Source organism: Gracilinanus agilis, chromosome 2 (assembly GCF_016433145.1).
Source record: "Gracilinanus agilis isolate LMUSP501 chromosome 2, AgileGrace, whole genome shotgun sequence".
NCBI lineage: Eukaryota > Metazoa > Chordata > Mammalia > Didelphimorphia > Didelphidae > Gracilinanus > Gracilinanus agilis.
Window position 1 is genome coordinate 120,613,910 of NC_058131.1, and position 21,451 is coordinate 120,635,360.

At 34.9% G+C, this 21,451-nt stretch overlaps 1 pseudogene; it reads right to left on the minus strand.

Moving 5' to 3' along the window:
- Positions 1-3,682: 3,682 nt before the first annotated feature.
- The window catches only part of LOC123233358, a 59,589-nt pseudogene continuing 41,820 nt past the window's right edge, over positions 3,683-21,451 (minus strand).

Genomic DNA, 21,451 nt, shown 5'->3' on the forward strand with positions numbered 1-21,451 from the left:
TGACCACTTTTATCCAATTTCTTTCCCTAGCATATAAAAGGGAACCTGACATAAATTTTTCTTTCAAAACAATTGACTTAGCAACCGCTGACCTTCTGTTCTGTCATTCTAAGGATTGATTGGATATTGTTGAATTGTTTCATTCTACAGTAATTAAACATAAAATTAATTATGCTAGTAACCCATTATTTCTTTGAAGCAAGGACTAAGTAATATGTTTTCGCTTGGTTACTCTGGGAATCTGACATCGGATTTAAAAAAAACAACCCAAACCCCCAAAATTTACTATTGCAAAAAGGAGCTTTACTTTACTTTACTTTTAAGGTGGGAATTTAGTAAATAAAAGTATGATCTAAAGATTTCTAATTTTTATACATGGAGCATATTGAATTTGTTTAGTATAATGTGGATCATAAATCTTTTAAACCTTATGATTTGTTCATTTAATGTTTTCTCAGGTGACTAATCATTTAGAAAACATATTGGAGAAGAATATACTTTAAAATGAGGGATAGTTGAAAGAGTTATAGACGAGACAACTAGAGAGCTAAGTAAGTAAAGGATATATTTCTACATCCTGACTTGGTTTACTATTCAAATAAAACTGAATTTGCTTCACTGCTGAGGTGGTTATTTTCTTTGTCAGTTATGTAGGTAAATAACTAAAATGTGTTTACCTAATTATCGCTGAATTTGATCCTGAAAAGCGCACTGGTATGACAAGTCTGAATTATAAAAATGTATGTGCTGATAGAAAACAAAATAGGTTTTTTGTGGTTTTCATTAGTGCAGGTCATATTAATTTAATTAGCATGATTGAAAGTAATATCATTGGATGAGGCAGCAGATATCTAGCCTTGGCCTATTACTCAACCATGGACTATAAAATGATGCACCTGACAAATGGGTGTGCTATCTATTATATTTGCATATTTAGAATTCAAATCCTCTTTCATTTTTCCTGTAGCTTTGGAATAGGGTTTGATATTTATCACATTAAATTCAGCGGTGGTTTTCACAATTCATAATGTTTAACATTTGAATAATATTGGGCATATTGTTATCTGGGGTTCTTTTTTTGCCCAGTTTGGACATAAACTCAAAATGCATCAAATGTGTCAGTGGAAAATACACTAAGCATTTGCCCTCAAACACAAATTCTCAGAAATGTACTTTAAAAGAAAGCTCCCTTAGAAATTTAAGGCACAATAATACCCGGATATGTTAGGAAGTTTCTAATTTATTAAAATAAAATTTTATTTTTTTCCAATTAACGATTTATTTTTTCTCTCTCTTATCCACACAACTAAAAAAATAAAAATAAACCCTTATAATAAATATGGATAGTCAAGCAAAAGAAATTTCCACATTGGGTAGATCCAGAAAAAATGCACACAAACACATATTTAAAGTAAACTTTTGTTGATAGGAATGCAATGGAAAGAAAATAAATTGTCAGTAATATCTTTCTTCTGGAGGAAGAGGAGGAAAAATAGAGGGAAATTATGATTTCCTGGAATGAGACAGGCTATGCCATGTCAATTCTGTATGTACAGTATTTCTTACAGATCTACTTTTGGACCCAATCAACTGATCAATCAATCAATCTTTATTAAAAATCTGTTACTGGCTAGGAAGTACAGTGGTTGATCAGTGGGATAGGTTAAGTACACAACATGCAAAAGGAAATGACAACAATACTTTAGTATTTGATAATATTTCAGATCCAAGCTTTTGGAGCAAGATTTCGCTATTTGACAAAACTGCTGGGAAATCTTGGAAGCAATCTGACAGAAACTAAGCATAGACAAGCACCTCACATCTTATACCAAAATAAAGTCAAAATGAGTACATGATTTAGACAAAAATAATAAGCAAGCTAAGGAAACATGGAAAAAATTATCTGTCAAATCTATGGATAAAGGAAAAATTTATGACCGAACAAGAGGTAGAGAGGATCACAAAAGGCGAAATTTATCATTTTTATTACATAAAAATAAAAATTTTTGGTCTAAACAAAACCACTGCAGCCAAAATTAGAGGGAAAGCAGGAACCTGAGGAGAGAAAAAATCTTATATCAAATTTCTCTGATAAAGACCTTATTTCTTAAATATAGGGAATAAACTAAAGTTATATAAAAATTCATTCCTCTATTGATAAAGTCGAAGGATATCAACATGCCATTTTCAGAAGAAGAAATCAAAGTTATCAATAGTCAAATGAAAAAGTGCTCTAAGTCACTATTAACTAGAGAAATACAGATTAAACATCTCTGAGGTATTACCTCACACTTATCAGATTGGCTAACATGATAAATGCTGGAGAAGAAGTAGAAAAATAAGAACTCTAACACACTATTGGTCTAATTATTCTGGAAAATAATTTGGCAATATGTTCAAAGGGCTATAAAATTGTATATACCCTTTGACGTAGCAATAGTACTACCAGGGTTGCATTCCAAAGAATTTTTTTTTAAAGAAAGGTATCTATTTCTACAAAAATGTTTATAGCATCTCTTTTTATGGTGGCAAAGATTGGAAATGCTTATCAAATGGTGAGTGGCTAAACAAGTTGTCATATATTATTGTGGTAGAATATTATTATGGTATAAAAAATAATGAGAGGGCTGTTTTCAGAAAAATCTGAACTAATTCAAAGTGAAGTGAGCAGAACAGGTACCCAGTAATAGCAATATTGTAATGATGAACAACTGTGAGAGATAGTCTGATCATTACAATGTTCCACAACAATTCCAAAGGACTCATGATGAAAAGTGTTATTCACTTCTAGAAAGAGAACTGATGGCCTCTGACTGCACATTGAAGCATATTTTTTCAGTTTATTTTTCTTGCAATATGGCTAATACAGAAATATGTTTTACCTGTTGTCACACATATAATGTCATATGCTTGCTTTCTTAATGGATGAGTGGGGAGTGGGAGGAAGAGAATTTGGAACTCAAAATCTAAAATAAATGTTAAAAATTAGAAATAAATTCATTCGAGTGCCTCTTATGTGCCAGATACTCTGATAAGTGCTTGAAATTCAAAGAGGCAAATAGACAATTCCTGGCCTCAAGGAATTTACAATGTAATAGGATAGACAATATAAAACAAATATATACAAAGCAAGGAATAGACAGTATAAAAAGGAAAAAATTAATGGAATGAAGGCCATTAGAATTAATTAGGGCAAGTTTCCTGTAGAAGGTGGAATTTTATTTGTGACTTAAAGGAAGCCAGAGAGGTCAGTAGTTGGAGAGGAGGAGGGAGAAATTTGTAAGCAAGGGAGACAGCCAGAGAAAATGTCCAGAGCCAAGAGATGGAATTTCTTGCATGTGAAACAACAAGGAGCTCAGCATCAATGGATTAGAGTCCGTGTTGGGGAGTAAGGCATAAGAAGAAGCCTAGAAAGGTTGGACAAGAGGCAAGATTATGAAGAACTTTGAATTTCAATCCCTCATCACTTTTTTTCTTTCTGAAAGTATTTTATTGTTCATTACAGTGTAGCACAGTCGGACACAGTTTAATGGGTACCCCACACATCATATCTGAGTAAGATATGTGAAATGTTTTGGTGTTCAAGGCCAACTGCAGTATGTACTCTTTAACTTATCCAGCACTGTTTTTTCAAGAGGTCTGGAAAGTTTTCAACAACTCTTACGAAGACATTATGGTTCATTTAAAGATATAGTCCCTCTGGGGTGCCTTTTAGTTTCTTATAAAGTATATATTTTCTTTAGATTTTTTGACATCTTCATTTGTTACTAGGAATTTTATGTTCTTTCAGGACTATCAGACCAGCTTCTACTCAAATTTCCTTGATATCTGCTCCAGACATGTCATTTTAAGTCATGATCAAATCATCTAAAGTTACATCATCTGCCAAAGTCTTTCAGCATTGTATGAATCGGAAGGATTGGTATTTTCAACTTAAAGGGAAACTCAGACTTCTGGGTACAACCTGGTCTTATTAGTGGAAGAACCAAAGATTCTATGTGGTTTGGAGACCATAATCACTTTTACATCTTCTCTAGGATCAGCCCCGTCCAATGGGTTCAAGAATTCTAACATGTTCTTCGAATTTCTCTTTTTCCACCTGAATTTGAGTCATATCTTTTGTTCCAAATAGCATTCATTTCATCAATGAAGATAATTTTTGGAACATGTTCCTCAGCTACTTGGAACAATTCATGAAAAAATTTGGGCCCTCTCCTAAGTACATCTGTAAAAGTTCAGAACTAAAATCTCTGGGAAAAGTTTAATTACAATGTTTGGCTAACAAAGTTTTACTTGTGCAAAGTGGACCATATAGGGAGACTCCTTTGGATGGCAAATTCCCATCTCATCATACTCAAGATAAGTGAGGGAAAGTTCCATAGATTTCCATAAATTTTTTTAATCCACCAAAATCAACATATATCTCCTGTGGGTCTTTATCTACTTTCTTCACAATAATGAAACAATTTGTGTCATTCATCATAAACTCTTATCACAGCATGAATCTTACGTTGAGTAGGACAAAAAAATCTTGGTTCTAGAAGATCCTTGTCTACAAAGAAACTTCTGACTTATTACTCTGATACCATCAAAGTTCACATAATGACATCATTATCATCAGTGATGATCTTCAACATTCCTATAGACTTACTCACTTGCCCTTAGTTTCTTTCAAGCTTCCACTCTGCTGCTACCTTTTATTGCAAATCTTTCCTTATTCCCCTGGTTTTTAATGTTCTCTCCCTCTTAAAATTTCATTGTATTTACTGGTTTAAATGTCATACTTTTCTCTCATGTGTAAGAATATAAGCTCCTTGAGGGCAGGTGATGGTTTTCTTTTTGTTTCGTAGTCTCAGCATGTTTGCATAAAGTCTATATTTTGAAATTGCTTATAGAATTGAATGGAATTGTAATTTAATAATTTAGGTCAATGTCAGAGCTAGATGGAATCTTCTCTATAACACAACCTATATAACCCAACCTTTTCATTTTATAGATGAGAAAGTTGTTGCTCAGATAGGTTAAATGGCATTTCCAACATCATGTAATTAGTAGTAGATTAGAAACAATCAATGGTTTTTTAAGTTATTATTACTGTGCCCCAAACTGTATTAGGACCTGGGGATGTAAGGATAATAAAGAAATATTCCTTGTCATCAAGGAGTATACATTTTATCTGGAATATATGAAGAACCCCAGATCTTAGTGATTTTCCTCCAACTTCATGTTGTCTCTATCAGCTACCCTGGATTTTAGAAACTTTAATGGTATGTGGAAAAATGAAAAAAAAAAGCGAGATTATTAAGAAGGAAGAAGAAAGGAAACATTCTGAGAGTATGAAGCATACAAAAGGGAGAAAGAAATAGAGAGGGAAAATATCCAACAAAGGTAACAAAATAGGGAGCCACTAGGGTAAGGAATGTGAGATAGAACTTACTAAATTACTTACTGCCTACTGCTTCTTTCCTGTAGGATGTTTAATTTCTTTTCTCCTGTGGGCATGGTTAGATCATCAAAGCAAAACCTGATATTTTGTTTTGTCAGCAGCCATGTTACTTCAAATGCTATGACTGGGAACTGGTAATAGATTAACAATTTTGAAACCACTATGGCCTTTGATAAGCTTAAAAAAAGAATTAACAATAAGTCCTATTTATATATAATATCCAATCTGAGATACTTCAAAAACATATACTCACAACTGGATCCCCACTAGTAAGCTGCCACCTCTGGCTCTACGAATAAGTAACCCTGTGAGTCTATATTCCTAACATGATAGCTCAAAGCCCCCACTGGTATTCTTCCCAATAATAATCTTTCCAGTAGATATAATTTATTCTTTATAAAGGTACCTACTAGAATAGCACCTACTCAAATATTCTTCACATAAATAGAGGGTATACTCTCCTACAAATAAATAGCATCAATAGGAAAAAGGATACAAACCTAAACTATAATTGATGACACTCTGGGATGAGTTGGGATTGGTTTTAGGCAGGACATTTTCAATCTTCCAACTCACAGCTGAAAACATGGAAATAAAAATACTTATAAGCCTAGGGAAGAGACATAGCTGTTCACCAGGGCTGTTTTTTTATGTGATTTGGCAGCAAAGTTGAAAAATAATAAAGTTTATCCATAGTTAAGTCTTGTTAGTAGCCAAATAAACTGAATCTGTTTTCATCCTCTAAATTTATTCTCCAGAAAGTGCATGCACATTCTTAAATATAATACTATAGTTTAACATTTTGTGGAGTTGGTGGGTAGGTACCTTCCTCAGAGTTGATTCAGCAGTGGACTATGGCATGCCATGAGGACAGAAACCTATATAAAGAGAAGATACGGAAAGGACAATCTGGTTTGTTCTACCTCCCCTCTGAAGAATGTGAATTACCTATTTCAGTAAGAAGTGTATTTAATCTCCAATTTGAAGCAAGGAAAAGGAAACTATATTACATCTGGAACATTCTAATAGGGAAAATAAGGAAATAGATACCTAAGGACATATAAATATATTTAAGGAATAAGGATACTTACCCTTCCCCTTCCCCTGTCCCTGCCCCCAAGATCAGTGCTCTTCTGGCAAAAAAAAAAATGGGTTCTTGGCCTGAAAGCAAGTGAGATGGATCTTTGCTCTTCTTGACATTCCTTTTCTCTTTCCATGTTTCATATATAGTCTGCCTTAACAACAACAATAAAAAAAGCCCTCTAGGAAAGGAGATTTAAAAAGCTTCCTAAGAAACCTTCTAAATCCATTTTAGTGCTTAATAACTATCATGTGAGAAGTTTTTCCTTAGAATGGGCTTAAATCCTTCCTGCTGCAATATAATCCCATTTCATCTGCTTGTCTATAGTACTATCAAGAGCAAACAGCTGTTGGCCATCTTCTAGAAAGTAGAGCTTTGTGTACCTGAAAATAGGTGTCATACATTTCTGTGATTTGATAACTTGATTAGGTAATAAAATTGACCCAGGTGGTTATTATTAACAGTCATCAATGACTATTCTTTGCACAGCTCCATTGTCCCTCCCTTTACTCCCAAAGAAATATTGAAGCCTCTGTGCAATGATGCTGAGGAGATAGAAGGAGACCAGGCTCCTGCCTTTGATAAGTCTTACTATCAAGATGATTTAGATGTCCCTGAAGTATGCATATACCTATTGAACTTTTCCCCCAGGTTTGCTTAAACAACGTCCCCCCCCAATTTTTCCTACTACCACTAAAATGAATTTGAATGACCAGCTTATGGTGGTATCATCTCAGTCCTATGGACATTACTAGACTATGCTCCCTGTTGATGACTGTATAGGAGAAGAAAGACAGCTAAAAAAATTTAAGAGTTTTCTGACTTTATGGATGAATGGAAGATTCTTTTAAAATGCCTCCTTGAAGAAAAAAAAAATAAGTGCTTCCCAAGAGCAAATTTTTAGAGTATTACCCAAACAAAGTTTTGCCTGAAATTGTTGAGCTTCCAATAAAGGGGGGGAAATGAAACCCCCTCCTCTCCCCTACCCATTTAATTATTAGTAATGTTATCCATTAATGGAACATATACAGAAGTATCATAAGAATTATCTATGTGCTTTTATTGATAGGGGAAGCTTTCTATTGTGTCAAGTCTCCATATGAATTTGAAGAAATGAAAATGACTGGTTAAACAAAACTGAAATTTTAATAATCTGAAGCTCTGTCTACATTACAAAAATTCTTTGAACAGTTCAATTGCATTTCTCACAGAGCAAGTAGAGAATTCATTTATCACTAAAGAATTTGATATTGAGAATGGGCTCATAAAAATAATCTCCTTCTGGAAAATTTCCCAATGCCAGCATAACTTGGTGGCATACAAAGAGAGAAGGAACAGAGAGAAAAAGAGTAGAAGAAACTGGTGGATTCAGGCATAGATTTTAATGTTTCTTGGCACTGAAAGAGTCTGCCCTAAAAAGATATTTCATGAAAACATTTGTTTCAAATCTGTTTGGGGGTCCTATCTTAGGGAAGGAAACTTTCCTAACAAAACTTTCAAGTAGAAGATAATTAAGACAATAATTCAAAGATAAATTGCCAGTATTTATCACTACATGAAATTTTCACACTGGTAATTCCCTATACAGATGAAATCACAAATACAAACCCCTTTCTAAAAAAAGTTTTCTCTGTCTTGATCTTTATCCCATTTGGTCGTCAATGGGCTATATGCAATTGCCAAATGAAAAGTTATTATTGGCCCTAATTTCTCTACAACTGCTTTTATCAAAGCTTTTCAAGACCACTTCTATCCATCATTTAATCAATCACCAAGAATTTATAAAATTTGCTAAGTGTTGGAAGTTCAAAAATAAAAATGAAATCAGTCACCAACTTTAGGAGCTTACATTCTATAGAGGAAAAATAACATATGTACACATAAGTAAATTATTAATTTATAAAATATTAATTTATATATACATATGTAATTTATAAAATTATAAAATCAAGTATTAGGAAATGCTTCTTGTGGAAGGTAGTTCTTGGACTGAACTTTCAAAGAATCTGTTTTCTAAGAAGCAATAGTTTCTTTTAAGCGTGGAGGAATCTAGGCTTCTCAAAGGAACAGAGACTAGAAATAAAAGGTTGAATATGAGATAAAGTAATAATAAACAGTCCAGTTTAGCTAGAACATAATGTGTGAAGGGGAATGATATATAATACGTTTTGAAAGGTAGAATGGAATCAGATTATGAAGGGTTTTAATCGCCAAACACACAAGTTGTATTTTATCTTGGAGGCAATAGGAAACCATCGAAGCTTAGCGAGCACGGGGAATTACATGGTCAGATCTGTGCATTAGGAGCATCACTTTGGGAGCTGTGTGGAGGATGTGTTGTAGGAAAGAGATTTAAGGAAGGATATAGGAGTCATTTTCAATAGTATAGGGTGCTGACGATGGGAGTGAAGAGATAGGTCTGAAAAATGCTATGGATACAGAATAGAAAAGACTTGACATTTAATTGGACATAGGAGATGAGGGGAAAGTGAAGAACTGAGAATGATTTTGAGGTTGTAATTCTCCAACTGATAGGATAATAATGTCCAAAATAAAGATAAGAAAGTCAGAAAGAGGGAGTGAGGTTTTTTTTGGGGGGAGCATAATGAATTCTGTTTTGGACTTAAATAAAAAAGCTTTCATTAAGTGCATTGTGCCAGGCATGTGGTAGGGACTGGGGATACCAAAAATTAAAGAATCTCTGGGATGACCTTAAAACATCCAGTTTTACAGAGAGATTAGGGTTAGATGTATAGATATAGGAGTTGTGTGCATAGAAAAAATAATCAAACCCAGTGGAGGTGACAATGTCGTCATCATCAGAGAAAGAAGTAGAGTATCGATGGTCTATCTCCACTCCACCTCCCACAATTCCTCTTTATGGATTTGGTTGTTAAAAGAAGGACAGATTAGGAATGATAGATGGTGAGGATGGAAAGAAGAAATGAAGACCGTGGAAGATTTTTTTTTTTGGGTGGGGGGAAGATTTGAACATGTTTGTACAGTCAAATGTAAATAGCCTCTTATTGTTAATGAATCTAGAAGAGTTGATTCCAAATGATGGTCTATTTGTATAGACAAGTGGTAAGGAAAGAAGGAAATGTTTTGTTCTAATTAAGAATAAAAGTTTCAGTTTTAAGTCTTTGATGCCAGTTTTGCAAAGGGATCCCTATACCAAATCATTGCTTTGGCCCATTTCAACAAGAAACTTGAGAGTCTTCCTCTTCAGATGAATGAAGGGATAATTTAGAGGCTAGCCATGCTCATGATCTTAATATTACAAGATGGAAAGACTTATATTCTGTCACTGTGATGTGAAGACCTTCATAGAAGATGCTTCTGTGGCACTGTCCTTAGGGTGTGCATTTTGAGAATTATTTTTCCAGTCCCTATGATGGATTTGATTGAAAAGTCAGTGTTCTTAGTAGATTCACTTAGAACCGGAGATACACATTTTAGGATGACTGATTGGATTTTGGTCCAATTCACAGCCATGGTACAAGGGAAAGGTAATGGTGCTAGAGGGAAATTCAATCCATGATTTCAGTTGTGTTGAATGAAGGTTGGAAAACATTTTAGAAACATTATTGCTGAGCTTTAGGATATGTATTTGAAAAGTTTTATCAATGCCTATTCTCTACCACAATCATTCCCCAGTATGCCCTGCACCCCACACCACTGAATTTTCCCTTGTAATAAAAGAAAGCAGTTAAGCAAAACCCACCTTTTAAAAGAAGTTTTATAATACAGTTTATTGCGGCCGTATGTGCTTTGTGGCATTTTGGCTTTGCACCTTATGCTCAGCAGGAAACTTTAAGGATGCCAAGACCAACAAGATGTCAAATTGTCAGTCCACCAGTAAAGCACACCCTTCACTTTGGCTTTTCTTCTGACAGTCATATAAGTTGGACTTATTTTAAACTGTTTTTTTCTGCTTTTATTTTTCTTTCCTTCCTCTTCCTTTCTCCTTTCTCCTCCATTTCTTTTCTCAGTTCCCATATTAAGCTTTCAGGGCAACTGGCCCAGCTATGAATATTTTAAAGTGATATTAATGCTTACAAAAGTTACTAAAGTCATTAAACTTGAGTTTTAGTCATTCTGGAATTGGCCTAGTCATTCAAAATTTCAGTCCTTTACTCTAAATGAAAGCATAGCCAATAATTCAATCATTCAATAAACAAAAATAATAATCAACAATCAAGCACTAAGATGGTATAGTAGGGACATACCGAAGTTTAAAAAAATCTTTGCCTTATTGTAACTTAACTGTCAGTGATTTTCTTCTAAGTAAATTTTTAAAAAAGATTTGGGCTGTCCTAAAAGTCCAAATATTTTTATAAATGTTTCCATAAGGCAACTACAGAAGGCCTGATTGATAGAAAAGCTGGCAGGGTGGGTGTGAGAAGCAGGCAGCTGGCCCGAAGAACCTTTTTGGAATATATACTCATACATCTTACTATCCTAAGTACAGAATTCTTTTATGTTGTAATGACTGAAAAGAATATGTCCTCTGAATTTTAAAAAAAAATTATATTTACAAAAGATGTTTATTTTTGAAGTCTTAGATGGGAAAGTTAAGATGCTACCAGTATTTGCTTTCCTTAGCCTGTTTCTTAGTTGTAAACTGCTCACTAAATTTGACATTGCCTAAATATCCATAAGCATGATCCACAAAAACTTTTTCAGAATTATTAAACATATCTAAAAAAATTCCTACTGGTCATGACTGATTTGTTCTAGAGAGATGAACTGGCTGTAAAAAAAAAGAAAAACTTCATATTTCTTTTCAAATAATCGCTCACCTACCTGTATATTGTTTTTTTCCTTTTTCATAGTCTCTTGTTTTAAAAAGAAAATAAAGGGTAAAAAGTAGTTGCTATCCACTATTTTAATTCTTCTTTGAAGTAGAAATCAGGCCTCCAGGGACATCTCTGAGTGAAATGGATTTTGTCCTTGCCAGAGTACACAAAGGAACAAACTTTGTCTAAACTGGATGAGGTAGGGAGACTCTACCCATCAGTACTAAGTCCTCTAACCCCATAGTTAGCTATCTATGTTGCTTTATTGCTACATTTCTTCTGTATCCTCTGGACTTGCCAATCATATTGGGTTGTGGAATTTGCCCAACTACAGTTCCAATCCTGTGTGAAAACATATATAGTGAGCTGGGCTGCAACAATGGTCTGGCTCTTCCTTTCTTTAAAAAAGAAAGGAAATTTTAAAGAAAACAAATTCCTTTTAATAACTCTAAAAATAACTTTATTGGGCTAAACGAAAATACTGAAGGAAGTTAAAAAAAAAACTCCAATCCAAATTAAAGATAAATTGGGAAATGCCTAATTTTCTCACTGCTCTTTGAAAAGAAGAGATGATTACTTCGAAGAAGATTTTTTTAATGTAAAGTTTGCTTCAGTATGAGAGGGAAGAATGAAAAGCAAAGAATAGAAGTTTCAGAAAGTCTATGCTCAGTTTGATATAAAGGTAAAAATAAATTATAGCAATTAGAGGTATACCAAAGAGAAGAGGATTCTTCAGATGATAATGGAATCATTATCATTGGAGATTCTCAAGGGGAGACTAGGACCACTGGACAAGGATATTATTGTCGACAGGATTTCTGTTCAGGATACTAATACTTCCATAATGCTTCTCCTTTTCAATTGGTTACTCATCATTCTAATTTTTAACAATATTTTTTCTTCAACCATCCCAAATGGTTATAGCATTGTCTAAACTTAGCTCCATAGTTCTCAGTTTTCTATGTAGTTTCAGTGTGTATTACTCAGACATATTAGGGCTTACCACTGTTGCCAAGAAATGGATTTTTATTTGTTTCGTGTCTCTTGGCTACCAAAAGAGAGGTGAGAAGGACAGAGAGAGAGAGAGAGAGAGAGAGAGAGAGAGAGAGAGAGAGAGAGAGAGAGAGAGAGAGAGAAAGAGAGAGAGAGAGAGAGAGAGAGAGAGAGAGAGAATGAGAAAGAGAATGAGAGAGAGAATGAGAGATCAGGGAGTAGCTCCAAAAAGTTTTTTGCAATGAAATATTTCAGTTAGGAAATCTCTCTAATCTGTTTGACTCTTTTACAATCCAGATTTAAAAACATATATATTTTGGCTTCTTGGGCATAAGAGTTTTAGTCTACTATACTTCTCGGGCTCACCCAAACCAACTCATAACTAAAATTATTTAAGCAAGAGACTCCAAATAATGTGCTGAAATAATAATGAATAATTTATTTGAGAGGAAGTAAGGTTTTATGTAATTCAACTTGCAGAATTCAACACTTGGCAAATTATGGCCTCCAAAAAAAATTGGAACCCATCCATTCTGGGCAATGGACAGGGGAAAATCTTAATCCATAATATGTAACTGATCTATGCAAATAATTTACAATATTTTTCAACTGTCCTGTGTGCTTTGTAGAGTCTTGAGCAAAGCAAGTGCCAGGCATTAACAAAGATGTTTTTCATACAAAGTTTCAAACCAGTCATTGAGGTTTTATGTTTCATCTCCTTTTAGTTTGTCCTCTTACCTCAGTAGAAATACTCTGAATTCTTATGCAAAATGCCAATGTCCTCTTGGCTCCAAATCTAAGACAAATAGTCAACAAATGTCGCAAATCAGTGATTTATGCCAGTCAATTTAGACTTATGATTGAGAGTTTCCCATGTAGCCCTGATCTTCAAGGTTCTGCAAGTGGGCAAGTTTATCCTGTCATTACTTTGTACTCCCCCCCACCTTTCACCCTAGAAATGAAGTAGATAAGGAAGAAAAATGACTAACAGCCTTATTTGGAAATGGGGCACCTGGATTCCTATCTGAAAGTGTTCTGGTCATGTGGAGACCCAACTGAATATGTTCATGGTAATTTCAGGGAATAGATAGGAAAGGATGGGTACAGTACTTTTCGGTTGAGGGTGGCCCAAAAAGAGACCACAGTGTATTACCATGTGGTGCTGGTGTTTTCAGATTAAGATGGGGGATTAAGGAATTTTACTCAGCAATTTGAGATGCTTTGTTAAGAACTGAGGAGATTTGAGCTGCTTTGTTCTCAAACCACATGTTAGTGAAAAAGCAAACAGGCACTTAATCCTGACAGACAGCAGAACTTGACATCAATTTGCCCCTTGGGAGGTGACCAGGAGTTCTCTGTGACTGGCTAAAATGGTTGTTCCTTGTTTCTGTGGAGCATAATGCCAACGTTCTATCCAAACCAGTAGTGCTCAGTGTCCTGCGCCATAATTCATAGCCACTGGGGGCTGGTCTTCACCTTTTAAGGACGAAAGCAACTCTGTTTTGTTTTGCTTTTTTATTTTGTGTTTTTAAATGTAAAGAACCCAAGAGGTGCCAAGGTACTTTCTTAAAGAGAGTTTAAGTATATCCTAACTTATGGTCATTCCAGCATAAAAGAGATTGCATGGAGGGGGCATTTTTTGGGGTGGAGGTCCAAAATTTTCCTGTTGGAGATATTGGATAGGTTTCTACCGCAATAAAAGCCTACCAGCTGATGTGTAGATAACCATTGCATATACATGGCTGTGTATTTCCTTTTGACATAAATGTTAATGTCTTATGGGGAGTTTAAGATTCTTTAAAAAAAAATTGGTCCCATTTTGAGGTCTTCTCCTCTAGGGTCATTAGAATTTTTTTTTTTAAAGAGAGAAAAGGAACTTACTGAACTGGATTCCATACGCTGATAAACTTAAATATACATAAACACAAGATCTGGCACTAAATCTTAAATTGTGTTATAAAAATTTGGCTTTTCTATTCTGTATTGTGTCATAGATTTGAAGCATGTGTACTGTAGTTGGAGGAGTTGCTGAACTTTGGCATGTTAAGAGGAACAGTTACTCAAATCTGATTAGAAATATCCAATTTATAATGTGGACTTCAAATTTAATCTTATCACATTAAAATAGGCATTCTGAATTGCTATTTAGCACATCGATAGCTCACGATTTGCCATGTGATATAAAGGAAAATGTGTGCCAAGTCATATTATTATTAATAATCATAATAATAATACAAAATAAATGCCACGATTATAGATATGTGGGAGAGCTTGGCAGCATTACATTTTGTACCTACTAAAGTAAATAATACCAGCCAAGCTAGGCCCCAAACCAATGCAACATTTTAGAGCGCTTGAGTCTTTATGCTAAAGGTGAGCTCATAAGGCTGTTTTCCTTGAGACTTGCTCAATCTGTCTGAGTCAAGTTTCTACCAAGATAGGTGCAGTCATGTATGAACTTCCAAGAGTGTCCTGTATTGTGAACAACACAAAAACTCAGGACCCTGTTAGAAGCCCAAACTGATACATATGTGATAGGAAACATTTTGAGCAAGAAAATCGATTCAACTTTAGGTTTCCATTAACTGAGAGTGGGAATTAATTTTTTTCTTTGATTTGTGGGGAAAAATGACTTTGCCATTACCCAGAGAAATGACCATATAAATATATTCATGTGGCTGCATTTTTTTTAAAGTTTTGAAGCCCAAGAAATTCTATTTATTTATTTATTACAAATAACAACAGGAGACACTTTGAAAATAGGAGATTTTGCGAAGGGACAGATTCAGGCACTTCATTTAAAAGAATAAATTTCAAGTCCCAGAGCAGGCTGATCTCTATTTTTATGCAGGTTTACTAGATAGCATATAGGAATCAAATAATGGGTGAACTGAAATCAGAAACACAGTATTCATTCATTACACTCCCATATCGTAGAGCAAATTCAGGGTGACTCAAGGGACACAATGTCTTGTAAAACATATGTACTTAATATAAGGGTCATAAAACTTATTAAATTAAAAGCTAGGTTAAAAATAGGAAGAAAATTTATGCTGCTGTCTAAAAGAGCAATAATTTCCCTTTGGCCTTTCCCTTTCCGACTAATATGGGTTCTGGTCAGAAAAAAAAAGTCAACTTATAAAGTCTTCGTTTTATAGGACCAAATGCAAGTCTCATTTTGTGGAATCTCACATTTAAGCAGACAGGTGATATGACTAAAAGGAAAGAAGGAAAAAATGGTATGATGTCACACTTTCCCTCACAATAGTAATTCAGAGACACTCTGTATCATTGTCGATTAGTACAAACAAAATCTATTAGCATTGCCCTGGCATGAGGGGAGTGGGAGAATTGAGGGAGATCAGGAGGCAATTGAAATTATAAAGGGCTTAGCCTTTCTCCACAGGCAGCAGTGACATGAACTTAGGTGAGGGGCCACATTGCTCTTCCGTCAGTGTGGCAGGCCTTTCCTGAAAGAATCACTTTATGACCATTTAAACAAAATTTTAGTTGCTGCAAAATCAGTGGCAGCCAGGAAATTTGAAGTCAAGGTTGACAGTCTATCCTTGACTCCCACTGTCACATGGGTGCCTCTCTTCGTAAAGTGATTGCAGAATCACGCTGGTCTTTTGTGGAAAAAAAAATCTCAAATGTTTGGGACTAGGAAGATGGGGTGGGGGGGGGAGTCTTGATTTTTCTTGTATTTGCTTCTTTAAAAAAATGACATCCAAAGCAAGTAGAGCATGTGCTAGTGTTTATCTCTTCATACATTTCATAACAGCTTTCCTCTTTGTTACGAAATCTGAAACTCGAATCGATGCCATTTTTTTCTTCCACCATATCCACCTAGTGTCCTTTCGTTATAGATTTCTAACTTTATTTTAAAGTAAAGGAACTACGCCACGGTTTAGTGTGGGAAAATAAGAAATAAAATGCATACCTGATTTTTAAAAAATTCATCAGAGAACTGCAGTCTTCAGGTAGGAGACTAGGTACTAATCTACTTTTGTGTTGTTTGTTCAAAAAAGGACAAAATTGTGCATAAAATTGACTGGGAGTCATTGGTTTGTTGACGGTCTACTAGCCCAGGAACAGACTAACCACCTTGCTAATCAGCACTTTCCCTAATAGACAATGGAAAAACTTGTTTCGGGAAAAGAGGAGAAGCAGAAGAGCCCCGGAACCCAACAGGATGGCTCTTTGAGTGGTCAGGGTGGAGACACATTGCAAGTGTGGTTAAGGAATCATGCTTATCTGAGATGCCTCCTTCCCCTGGGCTAAACAGAGGGCTGTATTTTTTGGTTCTGTCACTTTTGGAAAAGATTTCCTACTTAACACATCAAAATATTATTTTGCCTTCTTACCACCCCAAAGCATGTTTTTTGTTTGTTTTTTTTTCCCCCCCAACAGGTCATATCTTGTGCCTGCTAAATAGAAAGTATCCTAGTTGAACAAAGGTAGAAAATGCATCCGTTTTCAATCAAGCAGGAGATTCCTGAAATCACAAATTAATCTTTTTGTTTCATTTGACACTGCTGATTACAAAAATAGAATTTTGGTCCTCATGCTAGGACATCATCGGGTCTGTCTGGGATTACTTTGCCTGGGAGTCAACTCTGGGTACTGAGAAAACACCAAACTCATTTTTCGTTGTTGTTTTTGTTTAATGTGTCATTTTGAGCATTTGTCTTAGAAGGAACAAGGGGAATGCAATACTGAAAGACTAATAATATTCTTGCCTTTCATCAATAGATTATGGGCTTGGTTCGAACAATTCTGCTGCCAGAGAACTTTATAAGATGATTATCACAAAGCTGGATACAGCTTTTACTTTTGATTTGAGGTCACTGAAAAACATTTTGCCTTTCCAGTTAAACGATAAGCTCTTTGAGAGTAGGAATTGTTTTGTTCTTTCTATGTGAATCCCCAGTGCCTAGCACAGTGACTGATACAAAGTAGGTGTTTAAGAAATGCTTTTAACTGATTCATTTATCCCATTGTCCTGGATTCTATACCATTTAGGCTCCTACAGAGTGGAGGAAAACATGAATCTAAAGTTGCTTTTATTTTTTTAGTTTCCCTTTTGAACCCACCAACTTTCTGAAATTTAAGCACATTGTTCATTGTGTAATTATAGATGAAATATTAAAGAAGTGGACTAATTATCCACAATACACTCGAGTCCAATTAAAATAGCATCTGTGGTGAATGTAGGGGTATTCTCTTTCACTAATAAGAAATACTTTCTTAACAACAGAGAATAAAATCGCTAAATTGGATATGCTGTTGAGATTATAAATATCCTATTAGCATATAAAATGAGGATTAACCTTATTTAATCACTGCATGCTTGATCATCAAAAGTCATGTTTCACCTCTGTAATGTAGCTGTATCTATTCTAGGAAAAAAAAAACCCACTCCAACCTATGTACTAATAAATTTAGCTAACTAGATGCTGTTCTTTTGTCCTAAATTAAACTGATAGAGAAATTTGAGTATTCCTCTAATTGCCTAACAAAATAATCCAAATACTTTCACCTACTCAACATGATGTTTTGACTGATTTGAAATTAAGGCATCTCAGTGGCTGGAAAGAAGCTTCTCTATAGTGTTCAAATTAGTGTACTGAAAAATAAACCAAGTGTATTGCAAGTGGAATCAACAACCAATCTTCTATAACAGCCCAAGTGACCTTTCAGAAATGTAAATGAAGTCAGTGCAAACACAAGGGGCATGGAGGAGATGAAACTTTTTTTTTTAATTTAAAGAGACTGAGTATTCACTTATAAAAGAGAATGTGTTTTTGACCATTTCTCCACTTATCGCACGCACTGATGGAATGTCTATCTGCTCATCTTTTTTCTTTGACCTGATTGACACAGTCTCCATTTAGAACATATGTATAATAACACTCTTGCTTTTATGTTTTGTGAACAAAGTTTAAGCCAGTCTTTCTAAGAAGCAACCCCTCCTGTTCACCATGGATGAGTGGCTTCCTTGTTGACCAGATTTCAACGATTAGAGTATTTTTTTGGAAAAATAAAATAAAATCTCTTCCATGGGGCTATAAAAAGGAACAAATTAGAGGAAAGCTAAGTGCAACCAAAGGTACCATCTCTATTTATCACATTCAAGCAACTCTATTGGGCTGTATCACAGAAAAGCTAAAGGATAGAAAGAGACAGCAGCCAGGGATGGTTTGCTCATTAAGGGATATTTGTTGTGATAGGGCAGAAATCAATCTTTTACTTTTGTTTTTAAACTGTTATTGTTTATGTTCCTTTCAAGATTTAAAGGTCATTTTTCTTTCATCCCCTTGAAACCTGTAAGGAGTCCAAAGTGTAAACATGCATAGAAATATTACAAACAATTATGGCGATTACAACTTTATGTTTCTAATTTGGTGATTTAAAAAAAATTACACACGAACCATGGCTGTCTTGGACCACCTTCTTCTGAACAACCTGCATCCCCCCCTTTCTCTCAGTCATTTTTATTCTAGGAATCAAATTCATTCACAACTTCTGGGACACATTCAATGTAAATTGAAAGAGACTGAGAATAAACTGGACTTAGCCAGTCTGGAGGCTGTGAGGGTGGTGTTCTGTCAGAAGCCTGTGGATGTAGTGACTGAATCCAGAAATATAGATGGAGGGCAGAAAAGGTCTGTGGGTGGCACAACATCAAAAACATGAAATAAAAAGTCAATTGCTCACATTAGGGATATAAGTTCAGGGATGTCAATATAAAGAAACCAAGAACAGGCAGGAAAAAGAATGTGAAACACTAAGTTTTCAAGGCCAAAACTCCTGAGCTCAAGAATTTTCCTTTCAGCTTAGCTCACAAGAGTCTTCACGTCCCACTTCAGTTTCCTTGGTTCTTATTGTCACTTGCGCTCTCTCTCTCTGTCTCTCTCTGTCTCTCTCTCTCTGTCTCTCTCTGTCTCTGTCTCTCTCTGTCTCTCTCTGTCTCTCTCTCTCTGTCTCTCTCTGTCTCTCTCTCTGTGTCTCTGTCTCTCTCTGTCTCTCTCAGTCTCTGTCTCTCTCTCTCTCTCTCTCTGTCTGTCTGTCTCTCTGTCTCTCTCTCTCTCAAAGCTCCTAAAAGTTTCATTGTTTTTCTCTTCTATGGCTTGGAGCATAATGTAAATATAACATTAGTGATAGCAGCAATTTTTGCCTTTTAAAGTGAACTAATTTTTCAGGAAGCTCAGGTTTTGTTTTGTTTTGCCTAAAACTTAATCAAAATGTATAATGGGCTATATGAGTTATTTTTACAATTTATTTTCCAAATGCTGAGTGGATTTTAAAAACATCCTATTGCCTTCAATTTTTCAATGAAGTTTTGGATTTATCAATACAACAGTCTATAAATATATCTTTTAAATTCTTTTAGCCCTGGTCTGGCTTATATAGCAATTTTGTCTTCCCTAAGAATTGTTACATTCTTGTCAATGATTTGCTTGTGACATGGGTTAATTTTTACTTCAGAAAAGAAAGGAACAGTTTCTCTCTCTCTCTGTCTCTGTCTCTCTCAAAAATTTTAAAAAGACAGTTTCTTGATTGGAAAAAAAATCAAGAAGTGACATGACAATAAAATCTGCTTTTCCCTGAAACAAAAGTGAGGATCATATCTCCAGAGTCCTTGTAATTCATTGCTTGTTTCTAAGACTTATCATACAATTCTTTTATAACATACAGGGGACTTTGTTAAATTGTAAATGAGTATTACTTCAAGCACTCTGTGGAAATATATTCTTCCCCTATAGCCTATACATTAATTCTGCTTAGTTATGGCGGCTCACATTTTCCCGGAACTATCACAGAGAACTTAATTCAACTCATACAACATCACTTTAAAACGGTGAAGCTCTCTTAATCAACCTTTGTATCAGCCACAAATGTGCAGTATGACCTAATTTGAAAACGTCTCAAAGTGCTGACTCAAACTGTTAGTGAATGAAGGCCAGTCATTACCATTATGGCACTAATGTGATGCAAAATAAAATTGAGTTGCATCAGCTGAACATTAGTTTGCAAAAATATTAGTGATTGAAGCCATTTTCTGTTCATATTTTATTTATGCCTGTATGAGATTTATATCTTTTTTTTTTTTTGGTCTGAAACAGCCCTGCAACAAAAATTCCTGAGTGCCAGAAGAAGGAAGCCACATTTTTAACCCTGAAAAAGTCAAACCAGAACCATAGATCAAAGGTACATCATATGCATGTCATGAGATGCCCTTTTTAAAGATGAAGGCATATTGCTGCAGAATTGTTATTAAAATATTTACACACATATAAGCAAGAACATATGAAAAATATCATCTTCCTCTGTACTTTGGTGCCACATTCCAAGACTTTCTCCCTAAATTTAACAGGACTGGTACTACTTACTACTTTGTACCAATCACAATTGTTTAGTGATTGTTTTTTTCTGGGTGGAGGGAATCCCCTCCCCACTTACCCTTCCTTCAAAAAATAAATTTCAAAGGGAGAAACTATGCCTCCTAAGAAATTTGTCATTGGTTACTTCTAAAAGAGGAAAGGGGGATAGAGGAATAAAATGACTCAGCTTTGCTTTAGCTGATAATACTTTATGAAAATGCAGCGTGAAACATTTTTCTCTTTTGAGGCTTAGATATTTTGGGTGGGAAAACTTCATCAAATTACTTGGCGTACAATACCTATTCATCCTAGTTCAAGCATTAGTTTCCACATCAAAACTGGTGATTTGTAATTGAAAATAAATCAGAATGAGTTGTAAATTAGTGGGATAGTTCCAGGGATATAACTGTTCAGAAATGGCATCCAATACTCTATTTTGTGTCTCTTTAATTTTGCAGTGCCCCAAATAAAAATGATCTATTGCTGATAAAATGTCTCTGGCTTCATTTTTTAATGGTTTCAAACAAGACAAACACACATAGTGCACACGCAGAAGACAAGGGAGATGGGGGTCTTCATTTAAGTTTGAAAGGATAAGTTTTTGTTAGCAAAAAGATTTTTTTGTCATGTTGCATATTGAGTTAAATACACACATACATACATTAATGTACAGACACATGTACACATATATACATTAATATACACACATATATACATGCACATACACATATAACTATATAAACATACA